Here is a 16387-nt window from a genome sequence, read left to right as displayed (position 1 = left end):
GTCTATGTTAGTTATACCATAATAAAGCTTTGTTTCCTAGAGAATGCTCAGACAAGCCCCCTCTCCACTTGCCTACCTCTCCTGACTCTATTGTATCCCACACAACCTGCTTAAAGTCAAGAACAAGGGCAGGAGTATGTCAGCAGCTGCCATCCTATGAGGCCTGCCAGGGTAAGTGCAGGGACTGAAGTGTGCAGTCAGAAATGCTCAAAGAAGTTAGCTTGTATGGGCATAAGAGGGACGCTTGCGTGAGCATTTATGTGAGCATGCAGGGAGGCTTGTGTGAGTATGAGGGGAGACTTGTGTGAGCCTGAGGGGAGGGTTGTGTGAACCTGAGGGGAGGCTTGTGGGAGCATGAGGGGAGGCTTGTGTGAGCATGAGGCGGAGGACACAGCTGTTGACATGCTGAGCCTAGAGACATTGGGGATTTGTCGCAGGAGATGGGACTCATGTGATCAGCCTACACTTCAGGGTTCTGTTTTGAAAGCTTCAGGTCAGCATGGATGGGTGATAAGCACTCAAGGCTCTTATCTCTAGGAGAATGAGCAATCAGTCAGGAATTTGGGGTTCAGAGCTCAAGGACTCCTCAGGGATGCTAGTCCTCCATCTGTCTAGAATATTCCTGTTTTGGAAAACCTTGTTATCTAAGACAGGTCTGTTGTGCCAGAGTATTGGTGTGTCCAAGAAACTGGATACCCTGTTGGAATCTTAACTGCATAAATGCTTAAAATTTTTCATTTCATATAAAACTTCTTTATAGAAGAAACTAAAAATATATATATAGTTTAAAAATAAGGAATTTTAAATGGTCTTCAATTCCACCACCGAGTATTAGCTACTTTTAATGTTCTTACATGTAATATTTCATATTAAGTGCATATTTTAAAAGAAAAGTAAAATCATAAGGTTCATACTTTACTTCTTATTTCTTAACTTTTTATTGATTCTTTGTGAATTTCATATCATGCACCCCAATCTCACTCATCTCCTGTCCCCCCGTATTGGACTTGTGCTGTTGCAATCTTCCTCAAAAAATAAAATAACAATAAACACACACACATACAAACCATCTCACAGAAGAAGCTGTGGTGTGTCAATGTCACACAGGATACCTATTGCCTAAACAGTTACTTGCAGATGTTCATTTCATTGAGTCATTGGTGTGGTACAAGGCCTCTGGGTTCTGCTACCATATCAATACTGGATCCTCACGGGGATTCCTTTCTGATGTCCTGTTGTTGCCCTGTGACATGAAGGTCTTGTAGTTTTGGATCTGTAGCCCCAGCAGTTCACAGATGGCATAGATGTTGGGGTGGGCCAACTCAAAGCCCTGGATGATGGTGAGTTGTTCAGCTCACCAGCTCTCTCCTACACCTGCTCCATCAGGGTGAGCTCCCCTGCTTTGCCCAGGCAGGAGTGAGGTCAGCTATCCTGCTTAGGGCAGCTGGCAAGGGGTGGGTCTGGCTCTCCCACCAGGATACCAGGCCCAACTCTACTATGCTAACCAGGTAAGGTGCAGGGCCTGCTCTCCCAAGTGTTGTAGCCAGTGAGGGGTGGGGCCATCTCTCATACCCTCACACCCTCAAGGCCAGCTCTCCCAAGCTGCCCAAGTAAGCAGTGAGGCTAGCTCTCCTGAGTGCCACAGCCAGTGGAGCCAACTCTGCAGGGCCAACTCAGCCCTCAGACATTAAGATGGCACCAGGAGACAGCCCAGACCTGGAACATCTGCATGACCTTTGGTGGTAACATGGGCTATGGACATTAAAAAGACCTCTGCTACTTCAGAGCCCTCAGCAGCAGCACAGACTACTCACATCAGGCTGTTCATCTCCACCCTTAAGTTCCTCATTCCTCCTCTCGTCATAGTGTACCATTGTGCCTCTTGTTCTCTTCTCAACTCTCCACCTCATACTTGCTCATCATAGCAGCAACCACCTACACACTGCCACACAGCAGTGGACATGCCTTTGGGTTCCAAGCATGTGTGCCTGCTGTCTTGTGGTGGATAGTATGTCTCTGGTGTCTTTAGCATGTCCCCTGCCACCTGGCAGCAAGCTGTCTCTCTTGTAACTTCCTTTCTTTTTCTTTTTCATTTTTTGGCTATTTTTTCTATTGATTTATTTATACATTTTACACCCCGATTACTGCCCACCCCTATCCCCCTCACAAAGCCCCATCACTCTTCCCTTACTCTTCCTACTTTATCTGAGCCTTTTGTGCCATGTCTTATGGGGACATAGAGTATATTGCTTTTAGTTTACATATTGGATATCTTGTGATTCCTTTAATTAAAATCCCTTTTGGGATTTGGTGGGTGAGTTGGTTGGTTTTTGTTTTGTTTGTTTGGTTTTTGGTTTGGTTTGTTGTAATTGTTGTTGTTTTCTAAAGTGTCTGGGAAAATAAATTACTTTTTATTAATAATCAAAATAATTTGTAGCTAATTAAGAATGGTATTGAGGTATATAATTTCTCAATTTATATTACATAAAAATGGCCTTGATCTAGTAGACCTTTCAACCAAAGGAAAAGGAAATAGTTCCTTTGAAAAGTCAACATACAGTGGTGTTATTGAGTGATCATTACATGACTTCATTTGTGGTAGGCACAAAAATACACTATCATTGTGAATTGGATTGTATAAATCACAGTAATAGCAAACATTTTTAAAGCTTTTGTGTTCCATATATTGTTAGATGTATGTCCATGTGTACAGATTGCTAGTAGGACATTCTGTTTCTGTAGTGTAATAAATTTCTGACAGAGTGGTGCTGATGCAGGCCTTTAAACACACTGGTTAGAAGGCAGAGGCAGAAGCAGGCGGATCTCTATGAGTTCAAGGTCAGCCTGGTCTACAAAGTGAGTTCCAGGACAGCCAGGACTACACAATTAAACCCTGTCTTGAACCACCCCTCCTCCAAAAGAAGATAACTGGAGAATGTTTTAGTAATACCATATTCACAAAAATACTGTTGTACATAGTAAGCAGATATGTGTCCTGTAGCAGAGATTTGGTTAAATAAATTATAACATATTTGTAGATATCCTCAGAATGTTACACAACTATAAATGATGGTTTGGCCTGTGTTTCTGAAAATAATTGTTCAGAAGATAAGATGGGGACAAACATACAGTGTGGAATAAAGGTCTGACACCTGTGTGTGCTCCGTGCTCCTTGCTGAGCACATCCTCTTGAACACGCTCGTTTGGTGCTCCTTGCTGCTAGTCTTGAGCCCTTCAGGACGAACCCAGCATGTTTGCTTCCCTCCACTGTCCTGTGGCCAAAGTGAAAACTCATCCACTGCTGGCAAATCAGGTAGATAGCCCATCCATTGTGGGTCTGTGAAGTACAGTGAGGTACCTTGGCAGTCATTGTCACAGAATGCCTCAACAGGAGGGGAGGGAATTTTTTCATTTTGTTACAGATATGTGCTGATTTCATTTAACAGGTGCAACAAGAAAATACAGCCCTAGCCTGAAAATGAAGCGTCCAGGAAGCTTCTTCGCTCAGTTTATCAGAGGGGTTCTTCTTCCTACTCATTAGCCTGCTTCTTCATGCTAAGGGGTGGCTTCTTCCTGGGTCTCCTTTCTCTCTGGTAATAGAGGCTGGTCATTTAGATTTGGATTTTATAGTGAGCCTAGTGTGTTGCTCTTGGAGTAACTGAACTTTGACAGCTGCCTTTTCCTCAAGGGAACAACTTACTTGTTTGTGGATCATAGGAGTCACACCCTTTACTACTAGCCTGCAACGGCACCTTACTCTGAGTCCCTTCTTCATGCCATACAATGAAAGACCACCTAATACCACCTAAAAAACGTTCCTTGTGTTATAGGAAGAACTTTGTGTGGAACATTTCTTACATTTTGAAATACTGCTATCAACATCTTGAGGGTGGGGGCTTTTCGTTAGAGTCCCATCTGAAATGCCTACTTAAGCTTAAGCTTAAGTACACCAAGAAGATGGGGATTTCAGTGTATGGGACCAAATCCAAATGAAGATGCAGCAAGAAGGTGGGCAAAGTTTGGCCTCAAGGGTGGCTTTCTGCACCTCTGGGCTCTTGAGCCATCTTGTCCTGTAGAGTGCCCGTGGATTAGAAGTGGCGTCTGAGTACATATGGCTGGTGGGGTTGAAAAGCTGAATTTTAAAATTTATTTTAATTTTACTTAATTAGCTGCCCAGGACATGTCATGACCATTTTGTACAGTATAAGATAGACTTAGAAGCTAGACCAACTGGGCTTAAATCTGGAGTCCATGGTCTTTTGTCTGTTGTCCCCTTGGGCCAGTTCTTCCTTCAGGTTGGCTTGCTCCTTCCCCTTGGTGCTTTGCAGTTGGGTTCCTCAGGAGATCGCTGCTCTGTGCACTGTCATCTTCAGTTTGATCTACTGTTGGAAATATTCATTTCATGGTGTTTCACTTAATTTTTATTCTTTAAATAAAAGCTGAGAAGCCAAGTTGGTCCCTCCATTTATGTTTAATTTTTACTGATTCATGAGATTGAAAAGTCTGTGCTTAGATCATCTATCGCCATCTGGCTTATATAAACCTTGAAAGGACTGATAATCATGGGATTCTATGAGAACAAGAAGCTTCGGATCCATAAATGGCTTGACGGGAAGTAAACACAGAAGAGAGGTAGCTGCTTATTTGTGTCTCGATTTACTTCAGCAATTGCTAAATGCAAGGAGAGAGAGAGAGAGAGAGAGAGAGAGAGAGAGAGAGAGAGAGAGAGAGAGAGAGAAAGAGAGAGAGAGAGAGAGAGAGAGAGAGAGAGAGAGAGAGAGAGAGAGAGAGAGAGAGAGAGAAGCTCAATCTGCTTCTACACCTGAAAAATGTTAAAACATTATTTTGGTCCAGCATCTGATATAAGAAAAATTGTTCCACAGATAAGTCTCAAAATGGTGTTCTAAAAGCACAACATTTGCAATTATCTAATTAAATTAATAAAGGCTGATGGTAATAGACTAGATATGGAAGGTATTTTTCTGGCAGATGGAGAAACCTTCCCATCTGAACCTGATTATGAGCCCCCTCTTGCTGCTTGGCTCTCCCTCTTCCTTGAGCCCACATTTCTCACTAGGAGCTAAGAGTGTATAATAATAATAAAGCCTTGGCTGGCAGCCAGTGGAGAGATTTGGCTAACCTTTCCAGTGTTTGTGAAAGTAGAAAAAGCAATGCAGCTGTTAGACTGGGTCCTTTCCAGTGGAGGACATGTTTCCTAGATGAAGGCACAAATGGTAATTGAAATGTAATCGGTATTTCTGCCATCTTGCTATTATAATGCTTTCTACTTTCGTTATGATAATTGTTCATTTCTTAGGATTTGTTTTTGTTTTTCTCTAGTCTATAATCTACTAAAGTGAGGGAATGAAATGAAAGTTTTAGGCTTTTTTCATTTTTTTTAATGACTAAGTAGTTACATTTGTTGGCTGAAGGCTTATCTTAAATAGCTACACAATTATGATTAAGATACCTTACTGTAAGACTCGGGTTTCAGGCAGCAGAAAAAGAGATCTAAGTCAGAGTGCCTGAATTCTAAAACTGGTTGGAGGATTCTAGAATAGGCTCCATATTCGTTGTACTCCCACTGTTCAGGTTGAGGCTGCTAGAGATAAACTTGTTTTGCTCAGTGCAGAGGTGGATGTGTGCAGGTAATTTCTAAACCACTGACCCCACTGGTGCTTGAGATGTGCTGTCAGAATGCAGTGACCATCCTAGGCCTTTATACAGAGCAAGAGTGAGGTGATGGGCAGCTAAGTGTCTTGGTCTATATCCCCTGCTAGAGCTGACTTGAAAATGGTCTGTTTCCAGAAGGGTTCGTTGGTGACTTCTCAGGAGGCCTGTAGAGTACGCACTGCAAAGATTCATGTTGAGCAGCCACAGAGAGTGGGACTTTGCTTCCCTGGTAAGGAGGCAGACTCACACCCTGTCCTCATCCTGTCAGGAAGTTCTGTTTCCCCACATGAGCTTACTACAAGAGGTGGAGAAACTCCCTTGGTGTTCTTCCCCACTCCTCCCTTCTAGAAACTAGTATGTCGAAGTAGTTAAGATAGTACCTTTGGTCCTGGGTACTATTTATTCTGAGATAAGCATCTCAAAATAGCTGGACTCCTCTACCCATTGTAGAACCCTTTTTGCTCCCCCTTTAGGCAACAGTACAGATAATTTTGGCAGTGTTTGGCTTAACTGACCATTCCCAGCACTGTATGAATTGAGGTGTTATCCAGAGCAGACTTACCTGTTCAACTTTCTCCTTCATGTTCCTTGGTTTATTGATGCTCCTTGATAGTTTGATCACATTGATGGCAATTGGTAGCTGAGTGTCCCTTGCTGGCATAGAGTACCAGGGTTACGGCCCCAACTTGACTCTGGGGACTCTGGGCAAAGAAAAGCATTGAGGAAGGCTCTGAGGAATGGTGGGAAGTGAGAACTCTTTAACGCCCTCTTTAGTGAAACCCTGTTCCTACTACCCCACTTCTGTCTTCTGACCCCAGGTCTCATCTCCTCCAACTTCTGGAAGCTGATGGTGAAGGTTTGTTAGGGTTGTCAGGGAACAGTACAGAACCTAAGGAGTGTGTCCCACAATGCTCAGGTGCATCCCTTTGTGCTCTGGAGATGGTCAGAAGGGTCTAGATTTGCCTGCAAACCCCTCCTCTGGAGGATTGCCATATACAGAGAAGGCTGCTCCTGACACGGCGCCTGTTTCTGGCAACAGAAGCAGAGAGGAGATGAAACAGACTTCCTACTATTTAGAGGAAGAGAAGTATTCACCTTGGAGAATGTACTGTGGGACTGTGTATACATGGGTGACAGATCTGCAGGGTTTTCACCTAGAAAATGATTAACACAGTTACCCCATCAGACTGAATGTTAATGAGAAAACTGAATTGCCAGACCAAGGGCAAACTGCCTCTCAAGGTTGTTGTTTCCCCATTGCGCAGTGTGCACTGAGACCATGGGGAAGGGCTTGGCTACATCGCTGTTATGCTGTCCTAGAATTACTCAGAACTCAGGCTTGTTGGCTCTGCCATTATAGCAAGAGAAGCCTCTGTGACATTGCTGCCATGTTCTCTGTGTTTCAAGGGCATAGGGGAGCTAATGTGCCCTGCCTCTGTAGCCGTCCCCCTTCCTATCACAGGAATTACCTTGGTTTGCTTCGTGAATGCTAAGATCCCACCACACCCAGACTGATCTGTTTTAAGTTTTTTATAACTTACATTTGGACAAATTTACAATTTCATAAAATGAAGATGCTTTTCTCTGTGATAGTAGAAGATTTCGTGCAGAAAGCACTCTAACACTTAGTGAAGCTGAGAAACTCAAGCATTCAATTTACTCTTTAAATGTTTACTAAGGGGGCTGGAGAGATGGCTCAGCAGTTTAGAGTACTGGCTGCAACTGGATTCTATTTCCAGCACCTGCAAGTTGGCTGGCAACCATCTGTAACTCCAGTTCTAGGGGCTCTGATGCCCTTCTCTGGCCTCTGCAGGCAACAGGCATTCTTTTTATTATTATTATTAGATATTTTGTTCATTTACATTTCAAATTCTATCCTGAAAGTCCCCTATACCCTCCCCCCACCCCGCTCCCCAACCCACACACTCCTGCCTCCTGGCCCTGGCATTCTCCTGTACTGGGGCATATAATCTTTGCAAGACCAAGGGCTTCTCCTCCCAGTGATAGCCGACTAGGCCATCTCCTGCTACATATGCAACTAGAGATACAAGCTCTGGGAGGTGCTGGTTAGTTCATATTGTTGTTCCTCCTATAGGGTTGCAGACCCCTTCAGCTCCTTGGGTACTTTCTCCAGCTCCTCCATTGGGGTCCCTGTGCTCCATCCAGTAGATGACTGTGAACATCCATTTCTGTATTTGCCAAGCACTGGCATAGCCTCACAAGAGACAGCTGTATCAGGGCCCTGTCAGCAAAATCTTGCTCACATATGCAATAGTGTCTGGGTTTAGTGGCTGTTTATGGGATGGATCCCCGGGTAGGGCAGTCTCTGGATAGTCCTTCCTTCTGTCTCAGCTCCAAACTTGGTCTCTATAACTCCTTCCATGGGTATATTGTTCCCCATTCTAAGGAGGAACGAAGTACCCACACTTTGGTCTTCTTTCTTCTTGCGTTTCATGTGTTTTGCAGATTGTATCTTCAGTATTCTAAGTTTCTGGGCTAATATCAACTTATAAGTAAGTACATATCGTGTGAGTTCTTTTGTGATTGAGTTACCTCACTCAGGAAGATATCCTTCAGATCCATCCATTTGCCTAAGAATTTCCTAAATTAATTGTTTCTGTAAGGCAAAAGACACTGTCAATAAGACAAAAAGGCCACCAACACATTGGAAAAGGATCTTTACCAATCCTAAATCTGATAGGGGACTAATATCCAATATATACAAAGAACTCAAGAAGCTGGACTCCAGAAAATCAAATAACCTCATTAAAAAACGGGGTACAGAGCTAAATAAAAAAAATGGGAATGGGTGGGTAGGGAAGTAGGGGGGGAGGGTATGGCGGACTTTTAGGATAGCATTGGAAATGTAATTGAGGAAAATATGTAATAAAAATATTTTTAAAAAATCTAATAAAAACTCATAAAAAAGAAAAAAACACAGAAATACCTTATCTTATGCTTCTACAATAAGCCATATTTTCTGAAAGACACCCTTGCTTATGTCTAAAAAAAAATAATAAAAAAATAAACTATTCTCACGAGTCAAAAAAAAAAAAAAAGAAAAAAGAAAAGAATTCTCAACTGAGGAATACGAAATGACTGAGAAGCACCTGAAAAAATGTTCAACATCCTTAATCATCAGTGAAATGCAAATCAAAACAACCCTGAGATTCCACCTCACACCAGTCAGAATGGCTAAGATCAAAAATTCAGGTGACAGCAGATGCTGGTGAGGATGTGGAGAAAGAGGAACACTCCTCCATTGCTGGTGGGATTGCAAGCTGGTATATCCATTCTGGAAATCAGTCTGGTGGTTCCTCAGAAAATTGGATGTAGTACTGCTGGAAGATCCAGCAATACCTCTCCTGGGCATTTACCCAGAAGATGTTTCAACTTGTAATAAGGACCCATGCTCCACTATGTTCATAGCAGCCTTATTTATAATAGCCAGAAGCTGGAAAGAACCCAGATGTCCCTCAACAGAGGAATGGATACAGAAAATGTGGTGCATTTACACAGTGTGTATACAATGTACATTTACACATTTACTCATCTATTAAAAGCAAGGAGCATTCTTGCATTGCACATATATATGTATATATATATAAACACTCGTACATATAAAATAAACCTAAAAAAATGTTTACCTCTGTCCTTGGTGTGTTAAGTGATCTATGTATAGTGATTCACTGATGGATAAAAGAATTACCCAGGATTCATAAAGTGTGGTATACAAGGCAAGATAATTACTGAATAGTTTCACTATGGGTGAGAGAGGATGGACAAGCATATGTAGCAGGCTGGGGCTTCAGAAGAGTTCTCCAGAGAAAGTTCAGGCTGACTTGGTTCTCATTGTGTGCTTTCTTTATCTGTAATAGTCTAAGATACTAAGAGTTAATGGTGCTGTTGCTACTGAGATTCCTTAAGTTGTAGGATAGTTAGAAGGACTTGGATTGGGTTCAGTTTACAGAAGGCTCCTTTAGGGCTCACTCTGCATTGGTTTACTGAAGTCACTATACAGAATACCACTCGGTATATCACTCAACGGACAGAGATGTACTTTTGCTTAGTTCTACAAGCCTACAAGTGCAAAACTCACAATACTGTCAGAGTGAGTTCTGATGACTTACTGTCTTGAAGATAGTCACTTTCTTATTGTGTCTCCACCTGTCCTTTGTGTATGTCTTTGTGTATGGGATAAGATGCAGATAGAGGAGACCACAGTGTCCTGCTAAGGCCCTCTAGTATAATAAGCCCCATTTAACTTGAATGCTTGCCCTCCATGTTCCTGACATGCAGTTTAACCATGACTGTGAGATACCATAGCAACCCATCTAGTATTAGCTGGCCAGCCCTTAGATTTTTCTCTGCATAAATCACAGCATCTTCTCTGCAGACGTCCAGGACCCTCCTGTCATCCTGTTCACACTTTTCTCTGCTGCTGGAAAACCAGCTGCTTTGAAGGCATCGGAGGGGAAGGAAAAACAAAGAGGGAGTGATGTAGATATTCAGAAACAATCTTTTCTATTAATAATACTTCAAAGACATGAAGTTATGGGCTCAGTTTTGGTCAGGCAGATAGCGGTGACATGCAGCTGCCAAAATCCCATTACTGAAGAGGTTTTGAAGACATTCAGAATGATGTCGATGTCAGGTCACTCTCTCCAGAGCCTTTGACCTTGTTGCTGAGGCAGGGCAAGTTTTCCATTTCTTTTATTCCTAAACCTGATTGAGGTCTTCACTTGATAAGAACTTCCTTTCCCTATTAAGGTCATTTGAGCAATAGAGTGGGAGATAGGCAAGTTTAAATCACATGTCCCTGCCTGTGTGGCCATGGACAGGCCTGTGTACCCTGTGACATTCTGAGAAATTAGATGACACATCTTCTGGTTGGATTATGGTCTGGTCTTGGGGAAAACAAACTTAAACCATGTCTAGTCACCTACCAAAGAATCCAGTTAGAAGCCTTCCATAGTCCTAAAAGTATGACAGTATTTTGGGACCTTTGTAAGCAGACTTTTAAACAGTTATGTACAGAATTTGATTGTATCCCATACTGCATATATTGGTTTTTGTTGAACAATTCTTTTAGATTGTGATCATGTTTAAGCAATTGTAGAAACAGAAGTTTGTTTGTGCTTAAATGTTTTTTCTGGGATTGTCATGTTCTCTCTTTTGAGTGTCATAGGCCAGCTTCCATGTAATTTTTTTTGTTAATTTACAAGACTACAGATTTCTACCTCAACTTGGAAAACACTCAGCTAGCACACAGAGGGGGAGGCTGAGAAAGTGCTCCGCTCAGCAGTAGGTTGTATGAGTGGCCCTTGAACAAAGTGAATACAGTTTAAACCTGAACATTTGGGCAGCCAATTGTACCTAGAACTTAAGTCATTTTGTAAAGGGGAAATAATCTTATTTACAATAAAGTATATATTTGTAATAAATATTATAGGCAAATCAAGTAAAATTAGTATTTCTTTAGTTCTACCTAAGAATAGCCCACCCTACTTTGAGCCGGGTGAAAATAAATTTCTCATAAAAATTCATTCTTTGCTAAATGAATCTGCATAAAGGACAGGCTGTCCCCTTACACAATAGCAGTTCATACTGGGGTCCAGGATTCATATGCCTTGGGCAGAAATAGTATTTTTGTGTTTTATACTTAGAAGCTGGGTGGCGACAGTCTTCCACCTGTCATTTCATCTGAGATTGTTTGTGAGCACTTGCTATGGTGGGGGTAGTGGTTCTATGACAATGTCTAGAACAGGTAGGATCCCGGACCTCTGTGTGTGTCAGGGACATTTGATACACGGTTGTTGTTTGTGGCAGTTTCGCATGCTTTCATTTGATATTTATTCCAGAAAATTGAGGTGTGCATTTTACTTGATGAATTTGCTCCAGAAGAACAAGCTCCCAAACAGAGTCCACGCTGTTGAATAGTGTTACTCTGCTGTTCAGGAAAGCACAGCTCTGGCTCACCAAGCTTCAGAACAAATAAAGCACTTAAATGCCTAACTTGCTGAAGTGCAGGGCTGGCATTTTGGCATTGGCACTATATTCTGATGTTATTTAAAACTGTTTGAAAGTATATGTAAGGCAGAAAATACTATAATGGTCAGAAACACTACATTGTCTGTGAACCATGATGCTAGGCCTGTTCTGAGTTAATGATTTCAGTTTTAATTACTCATTGTAAGTGGAGCAGAAACAAAGATAGCCTTTTAACTGTTGTGTATATTATCATAGCTATGCACTTTAAAAAAGTTAGTCTGGTTCGAATTCAGTGACTTTCAAGGCTGATGAATGACAGATCAGAGAAGCTAACTCTTCCTTGTCTTATTGTTTTCTTTTCTTTTTTCTTTTTTTGTTTTGTTTTGTTTTTAGTTTTTTGTTTTTTTCGAGACAGGGTTTCTCTGTGTAGCTCTGGCTGTCCTGGAACTCACTCTGTAGACCAGGCTGGCCTCGAACTCAGAAATCCACCTGCATCTGCCTCCCAAGTGCTGGGATTAAAGGCGTGTGCCACCATGCCCAGCTTGTTTACTTTCAAAACAGCTGATTTAAAAAAAAAAAAAGATTAGGACTTAGCAAGATTATATTTAAAATGTATATACTTATCACATATATAGGCAGAGAAAATGAATAACAGAAATAGCAAATGAACTTAACTCATACTTAATATCAAGATTTTTATTGAAGAAACTCAAATACTAAATGTGCGTATCATTTCATTGTTCCTTCTTTTGTTCTCTGTGACATAGAGGAAGGACAGAGGGGAGGGATCCCATTCTCTCCTCCTGTATTTTTATAGAGCTTTGCTTGTGGCTATGCTTGTGGTTTTTAAGTGCTTTTAAATTTTTAATTTTAGTTCTGTGGGTGTGCCTATGTGTGTAGTGTTTGTGGAAATCAGAAGAGGAAGTTGAATTCCCTAGAACTGTGTTTCAGACAGTTGTGGACTGCTGATGTTAGTGCTAGGAACTGAACCTAAGGTTCAGGACCAGAAACTTCCTGTAATTGCTGGACCATTTTCCCAACCTCAATAAGTCCTTAAGCTATGATGACAAGACTGGCTGAATGTTTTAATATAGAAGTGACTAAGCCACTGGGTTTCTTGCTGGCATCTTTTTAAGGGTAATTTCACTCCTTATAGAACCTGGCTGAATTTGCTTACCTTAAAAAAAAAAAAAAAAACAAGATTTGTTTCAAGTAATATGCATATGCCAATTCCCAGTGGCCCTTTGTATCTGGTAGGAAAGTGATCTCTGAACATTGGGAATGAAGGTTTTTGCAGTTGCTTTCATTAGGATATTGTAGGCAGAGGATGGTCAACCCTTCAGTTGTCCTCCGTAGCAGACAGTGTAGGGAGGAGCAGCCCTCTGTTGGTTTCTACATCACAGACTGTTGTATGAAATTCTAATTTTTTGACAGGAAGCAGTATGTTCCTCACCTTCCTGTCTTCTCAGGCTTTCTTTCAAGAGCACATGGAAGTTTTCTCCTTAGCTATTTGTCATTCCTATCCCCCATTCTGTAGTCTTATAGACATGGCTTCCATTATTGCATTACCTGCCATATTTCAATATCATACATGTACTGTCTGTGTTTTTGTGCTTACACTAGATGCTTACATAGATTACATTAGCATACATCCACGATGAATGTTCAGTCCTTCAGGACAGATAAGACCTCCCATTTCAAATATATGTGCTGGGAGAAATGGCCAGACAAGATGCTGAGCTAGGCTGTAATTATACCTTAATAAGGGCCAGTCCACATCCTCATTTATTTAAGATCCTCGAGTTTTAGGTATACCTCTGATGTGGATAGCTAATGAGGGTTGTACCTCAGAAGAAAAGTGAAGGTCATTTATTAAAATTTGTGGTTTTGCATTGAACTGATCACGGGATCACCAATGGAGGAGTTAGAGAAAGGACTGAAGGAGCTGAAGGGGTTTGCAACTCCAAAGGAAGAACAACAATATCAACCAACCAGAGCTCCTAGGGTGTAAACCATCAACCAAGGAGTACACTTGGAGGGACCCATGGCTCCAGCCATATATGTAGCAGAGAATGGCCCTGTTGGGCATCAATGGGAGAAGAGGCCCTTGGTTCCCTGAAGGCTCCTTGCCCCAGAGTAGGGGAATGCTAGGGTGGAGAGGTGGGAGTGGGTAGGTGGGTAGGGGTACACCTTCATAGATGCAGGAGGAGGGGGGATGAGATAACATGTTTCTGGGGGAGGGAAATCTGGAAAGGGGATAACACTTGAAATGTAAATAAATAAAATATTCAATTTTTTAAAATTGGGAATTTGAATTCACCGACTGACATCTGATTCTCATCTCCATGGCGTCCTATTGTCTCTTCAGTGTAATCAATAGCAAAGTCCTATTCAGTAATTTCTCCTTTATTTTTTGTCTTGCTTTGTTTTCTGAGACAGGATTTCTCTATGTAGCCCTGGCTATCCCGAAGTTCACTTTGTAGACTAGGCTGGCCTCGAACTCAGAAATGGTTTTTTGAGACAGGGTTTCTCTGTGTAGCCCTGGCTGTCCTGGAACTCACTTTGTAGACCAGGCTGGCCTTGGACTCAGAAATCCGCCTGCCTCTGCCTCCCGAGTTGCTGGGATTAAAGGTGTGCGCCACCATGCCCGGCCTGAAATTCACTTCTTTCTTAATGGTTATGACATGTAGCAGCCCATGCTGAAACTCTAGAGCTTATTTGATTCATGGATCTAGGAATAACTCATTGGGAAACTGGAGGGCAGCTGGTACCTGGTGATGGGTCAGGTTTGTGAAGAGGTTCAGTCACTTGTGAGAGCAGGGAAGGGGTTCAGTAGGAGACTCCGGAGCCAGAACAAAGGAGTAGGCACCTAGGCAGGTGCTACGGGCTCTGGGGCCACAGTGTAGCTTATCCAGCTTGGTCAGTAGATGGCACCAAATAGCTAGAACTTCCTTGGTGAAGGGTTTGCCCTGTTTGGGTTTCTCCTTGAGTTGGATTAAATCAACTTTTCTATACTTTGAATGATTATACTCCAAGGAGTTAATAGTATTGTAAAGGTTTTCTTTACTAGAGATAAAATATTCCAAGACAGATTTTATAAAAGGCTGCGATGTTGCAGTAGTCGTGAAAATTGACCATCTCCAAGGTTACTAGTGTGACTATATGGCTGGTCCTTCCCACGTCTTGCGCCCATCCCTGTGTTAGAGTTGCTTAACTATAAGGTCATTCAGTCAATAGGTTTTAGCTGTTCATTTGTGGTTTTGTAAAAACCTGTAAATATGTTGTTAGCATAACTGTTAAATGAGTATACCAACACACTTGTATTGTTAGGCTTGATTGCATCTGTCTGGGGGGAATTTCACTTCCAGGAAGGAATGTGATGTTTATGCTGTAGTGAATGAATGCAAGAGCAGATGCTGTGGATCATTTGTCAGTGGATGTGGTGCTATTTCCTCAAGAGCACATAGGATATGTTGATGGCTTGTGAGAGAACTATAATGGTAAAAGAGGAGGCAGGGGACGTTTTGGGCCACTGATGGTGCCAGTCAAGACACAGGTGGTTCATTTCAGCATGGAGACCCTATTGTAGTCCTGTATTGCTGGGTGGTGATCTTATTCTATTAGCATACAGATGCTAGTAATGAGCTATGCAGACTGACCCCTGTGCACATTCTTGGTGCACATTGAGTGACAGTTGGGCCAAGTGAGCATCCATGTACAAAGCTCTTACTATTAGTTTTTTAATCTTAATGTGAGAAGAGAGAAGGAGAGGAAATAACCAGCACCATTTGCCTTGTGATCTTTCTACCAATGAGACAGAAGCTATCTCCATCATATTCCCTTCTTAGATTTGCAGTTAACTTACTTGGATAGCTTTGTGTAACTGATTGAGCCTGAGTCCCTGTAGTGAAATTGAACACATACAGGAACTTAACCATAGCAATAGAATTAACCACAGAACCTTAGAAATGCCATAGGACTAGCCATATTGTACCAAGATGCATTCAAGAGCCCAAAAAGACCAACCAGGAGCAGACTGCCTGGGCTTACTCACCACTGACCCACAGGACGGTTTGCTGAAGCTGCCCTGAACTTTCATCTGGGCAAGGTTTTATAGGAAATGGCTAGCAAGGGGTGGAGGTTTCTATTCTGGCAAGCATCTGATTGGGGGGCTGTTGCTGTCCGTTAACATAATTGGCTAGTGCTAGGTGTCAAACCATAAACAACATTCTTTTCTCCTGATTTATGGTTGTTAGAAGTGACGTATCAAGGGCAGGCTTGTAACCTGGAGTGCGGATTTGTTGGAGAATAACCAACTGGTGCTACACATAAGTTTTGTTGGGGAGTAACTTGGAAACTGGTGCTAGACACCAGCCTGTTAGTTAACCAGAGTTCAGCCTTAGGTCTGGTTCTCCAAGATTGAGTCTGAATCCAAGCCTTTCATCCAGGCCTTTCTCCAAGTCCTGTCAGCATGCCTGACACATACCCACGCACACTACTACCACATTCACGTCTACTACTGCCAGTGCCAAACCACTTCCATCGTTGGAGTAGCCTCCTAGAATCTGTTTCCACATGGCACCAAGAACTATCCTTTAGAATCACATCCACCAGTGGCCGATGCTGACTCAAAGGTCATCATCAGCCAAGTCTGATGAGCTATGCAGGGGAGCCCTGTCTAGCTCCCCTAGCCTTGTCTCTCCTTACCTTTCCCTCTGCACAC

The 16387-nt window shown here is 42.3% G+C and overlaps 1 protein-coding gene and 1 long non-coding RNA gene across 6 annotated transcripts in view; one reads left to right on the top strand and one right to left on the bottom strand.

Annotated features, from left to right (window-relative positions):
• Nucleotides 1-16387, top strand: part of Sptbn1 (spectrin beta, non-erythrocytic 1) — a 168990-nt gene that overhangs the window by 30992 nt on the left and 121611 nt on the right. The window contains exon 1 of one of the 4 annotated variants that reach the window (XM_030245738.1): nucleotides 154-171. The exons of the other annotated variants lie outside the window; for them this stretch is intronic. The gene's annotated coding sequence lies outside the window, so the exon portion shown is untranslated. Of the gene's footprint in view, nucleotides 1-153; nucleotides 172-16387 lie in introns of those variants that run through there. 4 annotated transcript variants of the gene reach the window in all.
• Gm51887 lies at nucleotides 153-15776 on the bottom strand. 2 transcript variants are annotated; one of them, XR_003949652.1, is made up of 3 exons: nucleotides 15719-15776; nucleotides 6236-6827; nucleotides 153-4382 (listed from the first exon to the last, which is right to left on the bottom strand). It is a non-coding gene; the product is annotated as a predicted gene, 51887 (long non-coding RNA). The 2 variants fall into 2 exon arrangements; XR_003949653.1 differs by having other exon boundaries at nucleotides 6236-6374; nucleotides 15719-15741.

The sequence above is a fragment of the Mus musculus genome, chromosome 11 (genome assembly GCF_000001635.26).
Source record: "Mus musculus strain C57BL/6J chromosome 11, GRCm38.p6 C57BL/6J".
In the NCBI taxonomy this organism is placed as follows: domain Eukaryota; kingdom Metazoa; phylum Chordata; class Mammalia; order Rodentia; family Muridae; genus Mus; species Mus musculus.
The sequence above is the reverse complement of the archived record's forward strand: the minus strand, read 5'-3'. Positions and strand labels throughout refer to the sequence as shown.